Below are 17,203 nucleotides of genomic sequence, written 5' to 3'. Positions count from 1 at the left end.
ATATGATCGCAGTAGTAATTTTAGTATTTGCATCACAGCATTATGAACAGCGAGCAGCAGCCGCCTGATAGCAGCTTCTGCTGCACACATGAAAGATTCTGCTGGGGTTTAAAAACACCTCTGACAGCATTTGGAAATCGGTACAAGAGTGTTTGTCCTGTTGTATAAAGCCTTAACTGACCAGTTAGCGTGTGTAAGCAGAGTCCTCGCTGATGGACAAAATTGGCTTCCATGTAGTAAATGTCTGTGTTAATTTGTTTACATTTGTACCTTTTATCAAAATTGAAATGAAAAAAAAAAGCATATAGGCATATTGTCTGGAGGCAGTTGTAAATAAATATTCCAGCTCGATTCACTGCAGTGATGCAACAAACATCATATCTTTCCATGTTTCTGTTCACGAGCTCAGAGATGCTCAGTGACAGCGACGTGTCGTGTTGTAACTTTTTAATGTTGATGATTTTTAAATTCTTTTTCACTCTGTCTCCAGTATCTTGTGTTAAATTTTCATTTTATGTTTAAATTGCATACAAAGGCTCACATTTGAATGATCTGAACATTTTGAATTTCCAGCTGTTTGGTTTATGTTGCTGTTATTAATGATTTATCAGGTATTTGCAGCTTTGTTTTGTCCGTCTAGTTTGTTGCCATGCCGCGTCCTGTTACACGGGAGCTTCCCTGTGCAGAGAATCTGCTTTAAAAGAATCCATTTAAACACAATAACTATTTTTTACCATCAAATTAACCGTGGCACTTTCCTGACTGATTTTCCTCACTGTGAGTGTACCTAGCAGCTCTGCCTCTAATACGGCTCAGCCCTGACTGGATGCAGAGTTGTAATTAGCCTATTAACAGTTAACAGGCAGGTTTTTTCCAGCAAAGGCCACATAGTAAAAACATTTAGACTGTAACTGCTGGAACAGACTGAAATAATCAGCTCTGGTTTACACAGATAATTGCCTGTTACACAATAAGAAGGACAGCGTTTGTGACATTGTTTGTGACACTTTGACACATCGAGGCGCGGATGAGCCGACAACCCACGCCGAAGACGAGGCTGTGGAGATCAGGTCCCTGCTGCAGGGATCCAGGTTACCAGCAACCAATTAGGTAATGAATGAAGCTCCGAACTCTGGGCTTAACGAGACCTCGAGCATGTTCCGACAGCCTGCTGACGGGTCGGCGGGTAATGCGTGGGGCTTGGCGATAACAAGGGCGTGCCGTGTTTGTGACAATACGATTTGTGGTGTAACCTCCTGAACCCGGACTTCTCGTTTAAATGCCTCCATCATAATAAACATACAAGGATATCAAGTACGAACATGTAGTTTCTCATTCAAAAAAATGTGCTCAAGCCACACAGATGCTCACACAAATACTGCACATATCACAGATTGTTAAATATTTCCTGAAACTTCAGCCTCACATATTTTAACCTTTTGAAACCTCTGTGTCTTCACTGCAACATATAAATAAAGAATTGCATGAGATGGAAACAAAGTTTGACCTTACAGCAGAAGGTTGCAAAACTTTTACCCCTGATGGATCCAGCAAGGCCGGAGAGGGTGAACCTGAGTTTTTAACTTTTTGATGTAGTGTCAAGTATATTCACAAAGTTTGCAGCATGGTGAAAAAAAAGAAACATTTCATTATGAAATATGTGCAACTTGTTTCTTAACACAGTGATTATATGTTTGTACTGTACAGTCACACAGCAGTGAGAGGTCTGTGCACAGGCTTGTGTGTGTACTTTACTTTCTTCCTGTTTTGACAGCTCGTTCAGATGAAGGGAGGCCTGCATGCTACAGCATACTGGGCTAATGACACTCCGGGTACTCTCCTCTGTGTCAGATTAAGGTATGTTGTAATCATTTGAGTTACTTATTAAAACAAAGTAGGCATCTTCTTTGGCCATGAAGGAGATTTAACGTGTTTGCACATGTGCAGTGTTTAGCACATTTAAACCAAACTCAGGTTTGTTGTCCTCCTCGGTGGGGTTCATTTGTGCAGGTGTGAACGCAGTAATGGCACTTAGGTGCAGATCAAAACAACCGTTTGGAGGAGGTGGACTTGGTACGGTTCCAGATGAACTCCAGAGTGATTCATTTATGGTGTGAATGTGATCCGACCCCAATACGAACCAAGTTTGAGATAAAAAATGTCCTATAGCAACTTTGAAAGTAAGTAGAACGTTACAAAGTTTTAAATGGTATGGCTTCCAGTCATTCAAGCAAACTCCTCAACATGTATAACCCCAAAAGAGCACTGAGATCGTCTAGCCAGATGCTCTTAGTACAGTCAAGGTCTCGACTGAAGCGTAGAGGAGATCGGGCCTTTGCAGTTGTAGTGCCTAGACTCTGGATTCATTTGCCATTTTTCATGTTGGCTTTTGATTCAAGTTCAGTTTGAATACAATCAGGTTTGTTTTCTGTTTGTTCTGTTTTATTTTTATGTTGAATATATTGTCATTACCTCATTATCGGCTTATTTTTTGTTGTATTTTTCTGTTTTTCTGTTGTTTTCTCTTGTTCATAAATAATTGTGAAGCATTTGGTCAACTTTGTTGCTTTTAAATGTGCTATAGAAATAAAATTGATATTGATACATTTGTATTCTCAGTGCAGGGTGGTACTATAGATGTACAGAGGCCTGTATGAGCTAGCAGCTATCCGTGAAATGATTGTAAATTCTCCATTTTCTCACACAGAACCTTCTTGCTGTATTTGCTTTTGTTGCTCCCACGCCAGACACATCTGACCAATGAGCGGACTGAACTTGATTGTAGTGACGCATTTTCTTTCGCTTGGAGTTCCCTTTGTATTTTTCTCTGTGTGAAAACAAACCAAACGACAGGAAAATGCTCCAAGTTTACAAACTCCTGAACTGGTTTGGACCAGAGAACTAAAGGTGTGAAAGCCACCTAAAACTGTGTTGCTGCTTCTCTGCAGACCAATTAAAACATTTTGAAAATGAATGTGATCTTAAAGAAACTATTGTTTGCTTGTTAAGAGCTTTACACACTGAGTTGTGAAAAATATTCTAACATATTCTAATATTGTTGTAGAAAAGTCGTGTTCCGAAAACAAATTTTGTGGTTAAATCCACTAGAGCTTTCTTACATATTTCAGGATGTCAGTGTGGCAGTTTGAGTTCTGGTTGGCAGAGTTGGGATCACATCTGAGGAGCTGGTTCTGCCACAAGTGTCTTTCTGCCAAAATAGAGTTTTTCTTCCCCACTGTCACCAAGTGCTTACCTCTGCATTAGTGTAGATCTTACTATTGGTCTTTACCTTACACATTATATTACACATTATATTTTATAAATACATATAAAGCACTATATTAATAAAACTGAACTACATTGAGTTGGTGTAATGACACAGGTATCTGTCCTGTGTCTATTGCTTATGCACATTCTCAAAATCCATGTGTGAGCTGAGCATCTAGTGGCCTCCTGCACAATGATGATGCACTATTGTATGTTGTTCAGCTCCTGAGAGAGCCACCTACACACTGCATAACCGAGCATCAGTATATGACCAAGCTGACTTGGATGTGACAGAGCTACCAGCGTCAGATAAAAATGCCGGTTATACGTCTTTGCTTTGTGCCACAACTTGATTTACCGAAGGGTAAAATCAATACAACTTGACATTCCACGTAGTGTCATGGATCATGCTGGCAGGTGAAGTAACTTGCCACGCTAGTCCTCCAGGATTTCCACTCAGATATGATTTTGCTATTGAACATGCTGGCAAGGAACATAAATTCAATCAGCAACTATAACGTAGCTACACTGCACAAACCTGGTGATATTTATAGCATCAGCTGATAAATGTGCAATCTGATACCAAATCAGCTCCCAGAGTTTGGACGAATTAGCCGACCTTATCTGACAGTATTTTGATATGTAAGAGAGCTTGGAACTCCTGCCTTGTTACTTGGCACACTGTTGTATTCTGTTTAGTGCAATTCAGTAGTATGGAGTAAGTTTAAAAACCAGCTGATCACCATGTGTAAGATGTAGAGCTGAGAGCTGAAACAGCAGTGAACACAGACTGTATACTGCTCTGTTCCAACTGCTTCTCTCTCACTTGTGCCAGCTTCTTTGAAAACTAATCCAGTCTCAGCAGAGACAGATGAACAAATTTAATCTGGTATCCTGCTCCCTGTTACCCTTGGCACTGTGGATCGGGGTCACAGCGGAGGGGTGCGTGTGTGCGCGTCGCTGTAAAGGCAAACAGCACGGAAGACGACTGATGATGCTCTAAGGTGAGTGTGAGAGTAAGGAGGACTCAGGTGGTGGGCTGATGCATGATGGGAGTGACGGCAGCTCAGGTGGGACTTAATTCAGTGTCAAATGAGACGGAGCGATGGGGGAGGGGTGATATAAAGTCCTGCATCAGTACTGCAGCTGAGCCCCTCTGATACCTCTGCACATAGATCACACTGACAGGTCAGACTGAGTCTCTGTACAGCTACCAGAGAAACAAAGACATCACACATACAACAGAGGAAAAGACTAATAGTGTAGAAGTAGTGCATAGAAATACACAGGTTTACTACACACTACCCATACACAAAGTAACAAAAGATGATGCTCATTACTGTAAGACAGTTCTGTATTTAACTAAAGACTTTTGGATTTTTCTCCCCACCGTGTGAGAAAGACAGCAGCTGCTCACTGATGACTTCCAACATGGCTGCCGGAGACAGGAGGGGTTACATCAGCTGAAAGGTTTCTATTCCTGAAACTGTGTCAAAGTGACGTTGTCTCGCAAAACAAACAGCACATTAAAAACAAGCAACATTTCACATAATCCCTAATCCACTCCTTTTATTTATTTCTGCATGCGTTTGCGTGTTCTTCTGCTTCTGAGGGACAATTTTAGTCCTATAGAGTGAAAACTGTCATCTAGTCATTACTTCTTCAAGGCTTCTTTAAGTTGACGGAGAATGTATGGTCCATTCAACAACGGAAATAAAAATAAGTAATTTAAAAGAACAATATGTACAAATGCCGAAATTCAATTCCATACCAGGATTTATCCAAAGTCTTTACTGTGATTGAAGGATTAAGAGAATAATAAGGATTTCTTTTATTGCTTTAATGGTTTCGTGTCTGTTTTTGTGTTTCTGGTTGCTTATTAAAATGTATCTAAGCTTCATGTCATGATTAAAATACAAAGTGTAGTTGGTCCATGCTGAGGTCATTTATGTAATTGTTTGCCTTTAGCACTGCTAAATGATTGTGGAGGTTCTTGTTGGTTTCTGAAATTCCCCAGAGTTGAATCAGGGGTCATGAGGGCTTAGCAAGCCCTCTGGATCATCAGCAAAAATGGACCACTCTGCTATTTTTTTATTTATCATAGCTTTGGGTGGTTATTTTACATAAATCTGGTTCATAAAGTCTTTGTATTTTAAAAATAAACTTCCACTACGGAAGCATCAACATTTATTTTCAAAAGGCCAAAACCAAAAGTTCACCATGTTCTTCTGTCCATGATTCACACGGCCTATTGTCTGAGGTTATTTTGTAGTTACGATTCCTTTTTGCTGCTTTTTGGAGATGTTTAAGTTCCAGTTTTTACATTTAGTATTGGTTTAGTCCTTTTATGTTTCTGAGTTTATTTTTCTGGTTTATGTTCTCTTGTCTATTTGGTTCCCTTCGTGTCTTCGTTGTTGTGACTTGTCTTCCTTTTCTGTTCCCATCTTCCCCTCGTGTTTCATTCCATGTCTCCCCTATCTGTCTCCTGCATCCACATGTCTTCTCCCCAACCCCAACCTCTCCTTCTCCCTTTGTCTCGCTGTGTGTCTCAGTCGCGTCACCGTGTTTCGTCTTCCTCACCTTTTTCCGTTGTTCCTCTCTTTGTGTTTCATCTTTCGCCCAACTGCTTGTTTATCCCCATTTTTATGTCAAGCTTGGGCATTTGTGTACTTCCTGTTACACAAATGCAGTTACTTTGACAGTCTCGCGTATGTGTTTAGTGTGTTCAGTTTTCCTTCCCCTGTGTCATTATGTCTATTCGCCCCAGCTGCCTTCCCCATGTGTTTCCACTTCCCTCGTCACCCTTATGTGTATTTTATGTGTATTTATTGTTTGAGTTTCTCTTTGTCCTTCGTCAGATTATCTGTTTATCCTTCCATGTCTCATCTCTCATTTCAATGTTTTAAGTATAATGTTGTTAGTGTTATTTTCTTTTCAGTTTAGTTAGCGTTTATGTTCACCCTTTGCCTTTGTTTCGTACCTGCTCTAAAGCCACAATAAACCGGCTCGCCTTTTGTTAAGATTTAGTTTTCTCTCCTCTGTTTATCTGCGTTTGAGTTTATGCAGAGAACCCACTGCTGGGGCAGCCAATAAAAATAAATGCTGTTCTTGTATGTTTGCTCTGCAAACTGTATGCATACAAGGCAGATTCAGCCTAGCCATTAAGTAATGTCTGAAGATTCTTGAAATAAGATAAGATAAGATAAGATAAGATAAGATAAGATAAGATAAGACTTTATTGATCCCACGACGGGGAAATTTTTCGTTACCTCAGCTCAGGCACAGATATGAGAAGGAAAAATATCGGACGGAAAAATACAAAAAATACAAATAAAGTACAAACAAATAAAAAGTAAGATAATACACTATATACAACGGTAGCATACATGAGGGTTCTTGACTCTTATATATTCTAAATGGTTTGTAAAGATTCTGATGTTCAGAAATAACTTGTAAAGACTTTTCACATTTCATCAGAATCCCTTTAAAAAACCTCTAAAACCCTTAAAAGGTTTGTGACCATACAAAAAGTCAATGTTGAAAGGTAAGTACTCACCAGTTAAGCAGAAATTTGTCTGAAACCTGCTGCTGAGCACTGAAAAGGAGCTGCAAGGTGAAGCTCATATTTTAGCATTCAAACATCTGATCACAGTCAACATATGGCAGCGGGCGCCTTGCATTGTCTGGGCTCACCTTGAAGCCCTCACACTATCCTTTAAGTTGAAAGCAATCACTTCAAGTAGTTCAATATCTGATCCTCCTGAATCCTCCTGTGCAGGTGTTCTGGGCATGAGCAGGAGTAGAGCGGTGTGGAAATGCAGAAGATGGACAATTTCTTAAGTGACTAATCTTTACATTTCATGGTTACATCCTCTTTATTTACTCTTAGTTTAAAATTATCTATACTGCCTAAAATTCACAGGTAAAAACATATTTTGGAAGCAGCCTTTCCTCCCAACAGCTTGCAGCTTTATTACAGTGAACAGTTGCCTTTTCATGCAGCAGGCCAGGAATTTGATTCAAGGACACGGCTTTTCAAGGTAACCGAAAACATCACTTTTTAGCTTTCCGGACAGAGAGAGATGTCTTTCTCATGAAGGAACAGATAGCAACACAACGGTGAGATTTATGTCTGCACTTTCTGAGCCCACAGTATCAGAGGGCCTTTCACTTCCACCTGATAAGAAAGACCCTTAGACCAAGTCTCACCCTGACCCACACACCAGGAGAAAGACAGTTAGATTTTCTTATTGTGATGAAGGAACACATCAGGGCCTTTCAGGTTTTGTGTTTGTATGAGTGCCAGCTTTCATTTGTTGTACGCTGACACTTATGTCAGGGACTCTTAGAGACACAAATACTTCCTGTTTAACATCTGTATTTTTCTCTCTCATCACACAGACGGTACACTTAAGGCCTTTACATCGAGCGCTTTGTGAAAGAAAATCCAGACTTTTTGGATGTGAACTTGTGTAACATTGTCTTTTGTCTAATAATTTGCCCTGAAAAAAGAATTCCATCTATCCATCCTCTTCTGCTTATCCTATCAGGGTCGCAGAAGGGCTGGAGCCTAACGCAGAGCACTCATAGGTCGAGAGGCGGGGTACACCTGATCACCTGTCGCAGAGAGACAGTCAACCCTTCTCACTCACATTCACACCTATGGGCAGTAATCGTTTCAGTAATCCCTTAGTGTCTTTGCATACACCTCACCAGTGTCACCGATACTTTGTAGATGGGCGCTGTTCTGGCAGCCTAGATCTCATACCAGCTTTTGATGTGTCCTGGTAGAACTTTGCAGAAGTTCATAAGAACTTGGTAAATGACATGTAAATCATGTTGTGCTTGAAGTAATCTGACAGAATTGAAAATGGTGTAAATTTCACTGGTGTTTGGGATGATTCCACTCTCCTCATGGGCAGGAATTACTGGGATGTCCTCAGGTGGACATCTAGGTATTTTCTGGTAAGGAGAAAGGAGAAAGGAAAGGAGATGCTTTACTTCACGCTTCTGCTTCAGTGCCGACCTCTGCCTGCCTCACCACCCCAACATTACACGGCCATGCACCTGTCTGACTCTGCTCCACCAACATTTGAAACATGACCGCCACCGGCTGAGACAACCTGCTGCTACTTGCCTCATCCTAGCAGTTCCAGCTCTCTAGGAAGCTGCACAACACCGACCGGTGACACAGCAGCGGAAGGTCCGACTAAAACCAACCACCCTGCCACAGTGAAGCACTGGGCAAACAAACGTAACCATCTTTGGATCGATGATATTGGCAGACTGAACTAATTCTAATTGAATCTTAGAGAAGATCCCTTTGTACTTGTTCATTTTCACCATTTTCATCCACAGGCTGGTATTGTAAATTCTGACCCTGTGCACCTGTCCCTCTCTCTGGAGAGCCTTTATAAAGTCCTCATGTGGTTTGCATTGCTTTCACCTACAGGATGGAGACCTCTGAATCAGTAAAAATAAGTACGGCACAACTGTGTAGTAATCACTGTGCTGCTGTAGCTTTTATGGGTGCTCATAATATTCTTACCATCTGATTAACCTCATATTCACTCCTCCCAGCTGCTTGGTTCCTTTCCAATCTCACACGGTTTTGTGAAGCCGGTACATGAGCTGAAAGTGAACTATAGAGTGATGTATGGAAAGAAAGAGAATGTGTGTGGCAGTCTGACTGATGGTGCAGTCATGCAGTAAATGATGTTGGTTTAAGGCATCATACCAGGGTAGATTGCCACCTCCTCAAGCCAACACACACACCCACACACACACAGTCAAACTTAATACACAGCCGCCTCTTAATGATAATGCTCTTTAAATGGCTTTATTGATTTTAATGTAGCCTACCACACATATATTTTATGAAAGTCAATACGATAAGAGGGCCACCTCCCTAATGTAAATAGCCGGTTGGAAGTCTATTAGAATGGTTATCGATGGAGGAGTGGTAATTACCTGCTGCTGCACCATACCCACTCGCTCTTTATCCAGCCATGTCTCAGCCTGACACTTTAAAGCCACAATGGAGCCGAATATCAGGGGGAAGCTGGTGAATATGCAATGCAAATCACTGCCCACAGAGTCCATGTGCTTTTGATCAATATGGTGACTTTGGACTGCAAGTAGTTGGACTGCAGTTTCTAATGGAGCGAGGCATCTTTCCAGTACCTGAAGGTAAGAAGAATATGTTTATGCAGTCACTTAAGCTGATTTTCCTCCCATTTAATTTTTCTGCTTCACCATCACGGCTGCTGAGAATGATTCTTTTACTGCCAGTATCGCTTAGAGCCAGATATTCATCCATTTAGAACCACATATCCAGATCCACGTCAGGCACCGTCTGTTTTTCTATGTTTCACAGTTCCCTCCTCTTCCTCATTTCCACTTCCCCTTATACTTTCATGAGTGCTTGCCCTTCCTGTCTTTGTTTTCCCTCTGATACTCTGATTGTCTTCACCTGTCTCGTCTTCACCTGAGTCTGCTTTAATTATCGCCTTGTTCCCACCTGTGCCTCGTCCTCCATGCAGTCCTCTGTGTATGTAGAGCATTGTCTTTTCCCTGGCCTGATCCATGCTCATTCTCCATGTGTTTCCTTCTCTATCAGATATATCTTGTGACCAGTTTTACAGTTTTATATTTGTGGACTCTTTAACAGCCAATAAAGGGCTCATCTCTATGTCCTGCTGGAGTCTCTTTCAGCTGGATGTCCCCAAAACTCCTCATCTAGGAGACGACGTGGTCACATACTGGCTCTGCTTTGAGCTCTTGCAGAATGACTAAACTACTCACCCCATCCCTAAAGTTAAGTCACTCCTCAGTCACTCCTTAAAGGAAGCCCAGTTCTGCCACTCATAAGCACATATGTCTTTTTTTATTTTGATCACTACTCACAATTCATGACCACGAGTGAGGGTGGGAACTTCACTTGTCAAAAATTAGTTCTTAAAAAAATGTCTTTTTCCCTGGAAGTTGTACGTCTAACTGCCACTTTGCTGTTTTGGACAATCCACAGATTTTAGGTCTTTTTCTCTCGTTCTCTTTTCTCTCTGCCATTTCTCTCGTATGTCTCTATGAAGCATCTCCATTACTCCTAAAGTGTTGGATGGTGGGTTTAAGGTACACCAGGTCATGATATTAGGAAGGCCAGGCTGTCAGGTGCAGCTTATGTTTACTTCGAAGGGTTTTGAGTGTGAAAGGGTGTATTTTAACTCAAACCAGGGCTTTCATCATATCAGATTTTCACTAAAAGCATGTAGCACATGTTTTATATTTGTCCTTTATTCCGACCGTCAAACACACTGCAGCAGAAAAGAACGAAATCCAGATCTATAGATAGAGGTGTGAAGTTTTTGCCTTCTTTCTTGCCTGTCTTCAAATGAGCTTTATTAATATAGTAGCACTTTTCCTGTTCAAAGTGCTTAAAGAACAGTATCTTTAATACTTTTACACTTACACATGGCTGATTTGTCTGCTCCATAGTGTCATCTGCCAGGAGACTAATCCCTAAACTGGGAAACCCTGGGTTAGGTTACTGAGTCGATGCCACTCTCAGGTGACTACTTTGTCTGATGATGGGTAAATGAAGCCAGATAAGGTGAAGATGTCATGAGCATTTTGATCTTGTGCAGACCTCTGCAGGCTGCTAAACCTGTGATTAAAGCAACCGCTTTAAAATATGTTGATTTATTTGGGAAAAATCATCATGCAAATTCTGACCCCGAGTCTGGATGCAATTCTTAATATGCTTAGGTTTAGCACTGCAACAGTTCTTCTCCTGCTGCTGCTTTTGTCTCTGCTGGTGTTCTACTATTCTGCAGTTGTGAGTACACTGGAGTGAAAGTTTCGACTTCAGATTTCTACGTGAGGAGCATCTCCATTTGCATGAAAAAGAAAAAAAAGACTTTCATGCATCCGATTCATTCATTCTCTCCCCCTTTTTTCAGTCCTCCCCCTCTTTTTTCCTCCCTCCCAGCTCCACGACTGGGTGACGCCGCTTAATTGGCGACGACACTGAAACATGTCATGTCCTGCTCTGCAGCCTCCTCTGCATAATTAAAACAAGAGCAACACTTCATCTCCACTGCAGCGGGAGGCAGATGAGAGCGAGGGCGAGAGATGCTGGCGGTGAGATTAGAGAGAGAAAGAGGGAGAGAGAAAGGGAGAGAGGTGAAAGAGTCTTCTGTTATTTCTCTTCTTAAAACCTATTTTTATAGACCGGCTTTTATGTGATGGCTTTTATCCCATTATTTTTACAAATATATTATTTTTACCCTCTGTGTCTGTCCTTTTATCTTCAGCTCCCTTTTTTACTTTTTAATTTATTTCCACTTTGATGTTTGAATTTATGTCATTGTTAAAGCGCTTTGACAACTGTCCTCATGCAGCGCTCCATAAATTACATTTAATATTAAAGGGGAGAAGGGCTGATGTATGGATGCACACCGAACGGCCGAGCTTGAGAGGGCTCGGCAGGAAACAGAGGGGTTGTCGTGGCAACAACAGAGGTGGAGTGGATGACCTTTTCTTCTGAGGATGCTCAAACCGAACCTGCCTCTGTCACTCCAACTGTTACCGGAGCATTCTGTGAAAATGAAGAAGGTGAAAAATTATTTAGACACGCTGTCGAGTGACTCTTTTGACTGAGGCTGGGATGGTATATTCAATTCAATTTCACTTACACAGAGCTGGTTCACAACAACAGTTCTCTGAAGGTGCTTTATATTTTAACCAAGCACTTGGCGCTAGTGTGGAGGAAGAAGTCCCTTTTAAGACCAGCACCAGGCTCAGGCAGGGGTACGGCCATCAGGGGTGAGGGTAAACAGAAAAAAAACACATGATTGTGAGCAGAGAAAAATGGACCTGGAAGAGAAGTCACCTTGTGAAAGGTCAAAATGATGGGTCAAGGTCACCTGGTTTGCTCTAACTGTAAGATGTTGTGTACAAAACATTTGTTTCTATAAGAAATGTTTCATTTGTTGTGTTGTCCCATAAAATGTGTTTAAATATTATAAAGGATGATATTTCCAGTATGAAAGCAAGAACCCCCAGGCAGCAGATACTCACATAGATGGATTACCACATGAGCAAAGTGGGCACGTTGCCTGAGGGGAGGGCCGTGATTGATTTTAACATATTGAAGTAAGGGAATTTGGAAAATATACTATTATTGTTGTAAAAGTGTTATTTACAATCTGCTGGTCAACATGGAGAAAGCATAGTCTGTGGAAGAAAGGCGAGCTGGTGGTTCTGTCATCATTGCTGCTGCAGCTCTGCCTTTGGTGCAGGGCCTGGATGCTAAAGCTGCTCAGCCAGTTTGAAGGTGATAGTGGTGGAGAAGCTGTGCAAACACTACCAGACCGAGCTCAGAGGAAAGTTGGATGCACAGGAAAAAAAATGTTTGATTATTAAATATATTCTGCATGTTTGTCACATACACTACCAGTCAAAGGTTTGGACACACCTTCTCGTTTAATGGTTCTTTATTTTCACAACTGTTTACATTGTAGATTCTGCTGGTTCAGTGTGCCTTCAGTTTTGAATAAATCCCCAACAGTGTCACCAGAAAGTTCACTCCTCCATGCTTCATGTAGAGACCATCTGTTCACCTTTTCTGCATTGCCATAATATAAATTTTAACAGCTGTCAGCTGTGTATCAACTTGACTTCTGCACAACACAACTGATGGTCCCAACCCCATTAAGAAGGCAAGAAATTTCACAAACAAACCCTGACAAAGCACACCTGTGACGTGAAACCATTCCAGGTGACGACGTCATGAAGCTCATTGAGAGAAGTCAACAAAGCAAAGGGAGGCCACTTTCAGAAATCTTAAATATAACTATTTTCTTTGGTACATAATCTCATATATCTTGCTTCATATATCTGATGTCTTCAGTTTGTATCTAAAATGTAGAAAATAGTAAAAATAAAGAAAAACCATTAAATGAGAAGGTGTGTCCAAACTGTTGACTGGTAGTATATATAGTTGAGACTTTCAGTACTGTTTTGCAAATGTTCTGGAAATGAGAATTTACTACCACAGGATACCTGAACTGCCTCTCAAATGCAAACCAGGGAATTGCATCTGCCTGAGAATTGGGCTTTTGAGTGATATTTTGCCAAAGAATTTAAGAGCAAAGTCAGTGCATAAGGTCAGAAACTTTAAACTGTGGACTTATTTAAATAAACTGTGTGTTGGAGTCCTTAGGATGTGTATATATGCAGTGCTGTACTTGTCAGGTAGCTAATGGAACAGAATCAGTCATTTAAAATGTCAACATGCTAAGTTGCTTTGTGTGAGAGCACATGCAGTGTGTTTCCAGGTAGGCCACTTGCAAGACTGTGTCCAGTATGGAGCCACAAAAGCAAAATGTTCCTGATGGTTTTCTGCTTCTGATTCTGCATTTGTTTTGGAACAATCACAAATAACGCACAAGTTTTATGGTAAAGTCTGTGAGGCAGGGTCTGTATCATCATCTGTCTTGTCTGCCCATTTTGGTTTCTTGAATTCTTAAACATAAGGTCATTATGAGCCCACAGCTCTACTTTTTTTTGTTGTTGTTACCTCAAGACTCCCCAGAAGGGTAATCCAGCTACGGATATAATTTATACTGTATAACACTATTGTTAATCACTATTAATAACACTGAACCCGAGGTAGTAAATCCATTTAAGCACAATAGAGGGAATAAACAAGTAAACAAACGAGCCTCAGCTGAGTAAATCAGTGACTAATGTGAAGCAGGGGTGGGGATTGTTTCTGCAGTCTTTCCATCACCACCTGAGCTCTCTCCTCGCAGCGTGGCAGCTCGGCGTGTAACACACACGCACACCTTAATGCTACACCTCAGTGTCTTCTGCAGCTGTTTGACCTGCAGCTGTAAAATGTAACTTTGGTGGGTTTTTTGTTCTTTTTCTTACTGCAGCTATCATGAGGCTCCGTGTCACCGCACTCATAATCCAAATATCACTTCTGCATCTGAGATTTCATTCTGTTTGTGTGACCGCAACTAAAAACTGTGTTGTGAGCAAAGTTGCCCCATTAAATCTGCAGGTAAACAAAACTGTTCTGCTGGCGAGGGGATTTTAAATGACAGGTGAGGTTACTCAGGTGGCTCCTTTTTGTTTTTTATTGTTTTTTCTGGTCACCTTCCTCCTGCAGGATAATTGTTTGTTCACTCATGATTCCCTCTAATTATTTTACTCTAATTATATATTTCCCAGTGTTGTTTTTTTATGTCATTAGAACTGAGGATGGTCTTTGATATTGGACACTTTTCTTTATGTTTTAATAATTGTAATTACAGCATGGTTACTGTTTGAGTTTTTCCTTGTTGTGTTTTGTCAAACACATTTTATCATTAATTAATTTCAAAAAGCTCAGAAACTTTCAGCAGGTTAAACAGTAAATGTTCATATTTTAGGCTTTGACAGCTGGATCTAGGGTGCATCATCACCCTGCAGCACGGCAGCTGAAACTGGAACTGGGACCAATACTGCTTCACCACAAACTGTCAAGAGAGGCAAAGAGGACAGGAAGAGAAGAAGGGAATCAATTCCCAGTGTGTTTGACTGACAGTGATTTAAACAGTGCTTAGTATTATTGATTGATTACAAGGCTGATAGTCACTGTTAAAGATGACAGCTCGCGATTGAAAACGAATTTGAGGAATGAAGGAAAAGCACTATCCCTTTTGATTTTGAGAAAGGCGGATGCTGATCTGAGAACATCAACACGGGACGTTTAACACGTGATCTTACGTTTTCGAACATTAACATGGCTTTGGTAGTTCGAAGGTGCTTCACAGCTCTTAGTTGAGGCTCATGTATACATGTTGCGTACGTCCTGTAGCTGTGTACAGAGGGCAGTGTCAAAGACGCAAGGAAGTCTTGTCCTACTCTTGTTTGTGTTGTGCTATTGTTGGTCTTGGAGTTTTTCCTATCTTGTAGAAAAGACAGAAGTTATAATACACCCAGAATTAAAAACTGACCACTACAGGTACACTACTTTTTTTCTTTTGTATAATCTTCCTCTTGTGGTGAACTCTGCTACTGCCACCATTCCCATTTAAGTTAGCTTTTCAACCATTTGATGTATGCATAACATATTTTCTTTCTTCATTGTCTTTGCGTAGGTTGAATTCCCATAATCCCCCTCTGTATGTAGCCAAAGAGCTACACAAGCAAACACCATCCCGGGAATACAAATCTTGCATAACACAGTTAAGCTCTGAAAAGGGTTTCACACTGTAGCAACAAACTCTACAAACTGAGTTATGTTAGTGCAGTCCATTTGTCATATGCCTTCTGAGATGATGCTCCTGCAGTTGTTTAAGGGTTTGATTAATCTCTATAAACAGATGTCTGCATCTGAATATGAAAGGAAAGGGAAAAGATTGATTTGATAACAGTGGATGCTGGCAGCAGCCTGCTCCACTTTCTGATCTGTGAAGATCAAAATGTATGGACTTAAACTTTCAGCCACTGACACTGTCTTGGTAGTCCATAGGTGCCTCATAGGTATCATGTTTCCTTTAGCAGTTCACTTGTAGTGCGACTTCTAATGACACATCATGTTTGAACAAACTCTGGTTGTGGGTAACGCTACAGCAGAGATCCAAAAGTTTCTGGCACAACTTCACCTACTTCCAAGGTCCGTGGAGAGATGTGGTGCAACACTTGAAACACTGGGAAACAACTTTATTAGGAGACCAACGTGTTTCGACTTGTGGCCTTAATGTTACAGCCACACTAAGAAAATCAGTAGTTGAGGACCGGGGATTCACCCAAATTATTGTGCAATTAACTTGTGATCTTGTTGCTTTTGAAACAGTTGTTTCAAAGACATGGACCAGGTCTACAACAATGGCACTCAAAGTCAGTTCCTGTCTTCAAAGCTACTTAGGAGCATCGAAACTGAATGGGGTCCCCTTGTTGAATTGAGGGTCACATCCAATCCCAGCTGCTGTGGGGGGAGAGGTGAGGTAACACAGAGACAGACAACCATTCACACTCACACTGACACGTATGGGCAATTTATAACCACAAATCGGCCTAACCCCACTAACTACATGTTGTTGGACTGTGGAAGCCAGAGTACCAAACGAGTCGTGTTCATCGGCTCAGACTGACTCAGACTGATCACGATAAATTGACAGTCTTTCTGGGTTTATCAATTAGATTACAATTATTCACAAACCTTCACCAATCTGTCTGAAAATGATAGCAGTCACGCTTGATCACCTTACGACTGAAAGAGGTTGAGTCTATGACCAGCTGGTTGCTGCAACTACTTCCAATCATGTGGGACAATAAAAAAAAAAAATCAATGCAACCGCTGATTGTTTTGGTTTGTTTGCTTTAGCTTGTTTGTTTTTTTAATATTCACCATCATATTTTTAATCCAGTAAACATAAACAGCTGTGCAGAGAACCAAAAAGGAAGTGCAGAGTAGGAGATGGTGATTTTGTTTTTCTGCATTAATTCCAGCAGTGAGTCGCTAGGAGAACAGGAAGTCTTGGCCCAGATATTCACTGGCTACACTGGAAGAACAGAAAAATTGTACCCCCAGAGGTTATGTCAGCAGACTAAGTGATGGTGGTAATGCTGCAGGGCACCAGCAGCTCTGGTACAGTAGCTGTGAAGGTTTTCATAGATTCCAAATTGAATCGGAGACGATTCATTTGAATAAACTGATCTCTTAGGTTATCTTTTTCTTAAACTTCTTAAGCGTCTGGTTCAGCACAAATATTTTGTTCAAATTTGTTTCACTCGAGTGTATGTTGCATCTCTTTACTACTACTCTTCATTGGCTCCAGTCCTCTTCTTGTTCATTTACAGATATTGTACTAGAGACTGTTATTTAAAGGACACCTGGGTCGCACAGGATACAGTTTATAATCCTTCAAATGCAAACAAGTAG

The 17,203-nt window shown here is 41.0% G+C and overlaps 2 long non-coding RNA genes across 2 annotated transcripts; one reads left to right on the top strand and one right to left on the bottom strand.

Annotated features, from left to right (window-relative positions):
* The first annotated feature begins 899 nt into the window (after positions 1-899).
* LOC112847808 (uncharacterized) lies at positions 900-2,258 on the top strand. Its single transcript, XR_003221595.1, has 3 exons — positions 900-1,110; positions 1,775-1,857; positions 2,011-2,258. It is a non-coding gene; the product is annotated as an uncharacterized LOC112847808 (long non-coding RNA).
* Positions 2,259-7,437: 5,179 nt separating this feature from the next.
* On the bottom strand, positions 7,438-9,842 carry LOC102079617 (uncharacterized). The gene is made up of 3 exons (XR_266353.4): positions 9,523-9,842; positions 9,238-9,450; positions 7,438-8,229 (listed from the first exon to the last, which is right to left on the bottom strand). It is a non-coding gene; the product is annotated as an uncharacterized LOC102079617 (long non-coding RNA).
* Positions 9,843-17,203: the final 7,361 nt, after the last annotated feature.

This window comes from Oreochromis niloticus, linkage group LG2 (assembly GCF_001858045.2).
Source record: "Oreochromis niloticus isolate F11D_XX linkage group LG2, O_niloticus_UMD_NMBU, whole genome shotgun sequence".
Lineage (NCBI taxonomy): Eukaryota > Metazoa > Chordata > Actinopteri > Cichliformes > Cichlidae > Oreochromis > Oreochromis niloticus.
Note: the sequence above shows the minus strand (reverse complement) of the source record. Positions and strands in the feature narration are given on the sequence as shown.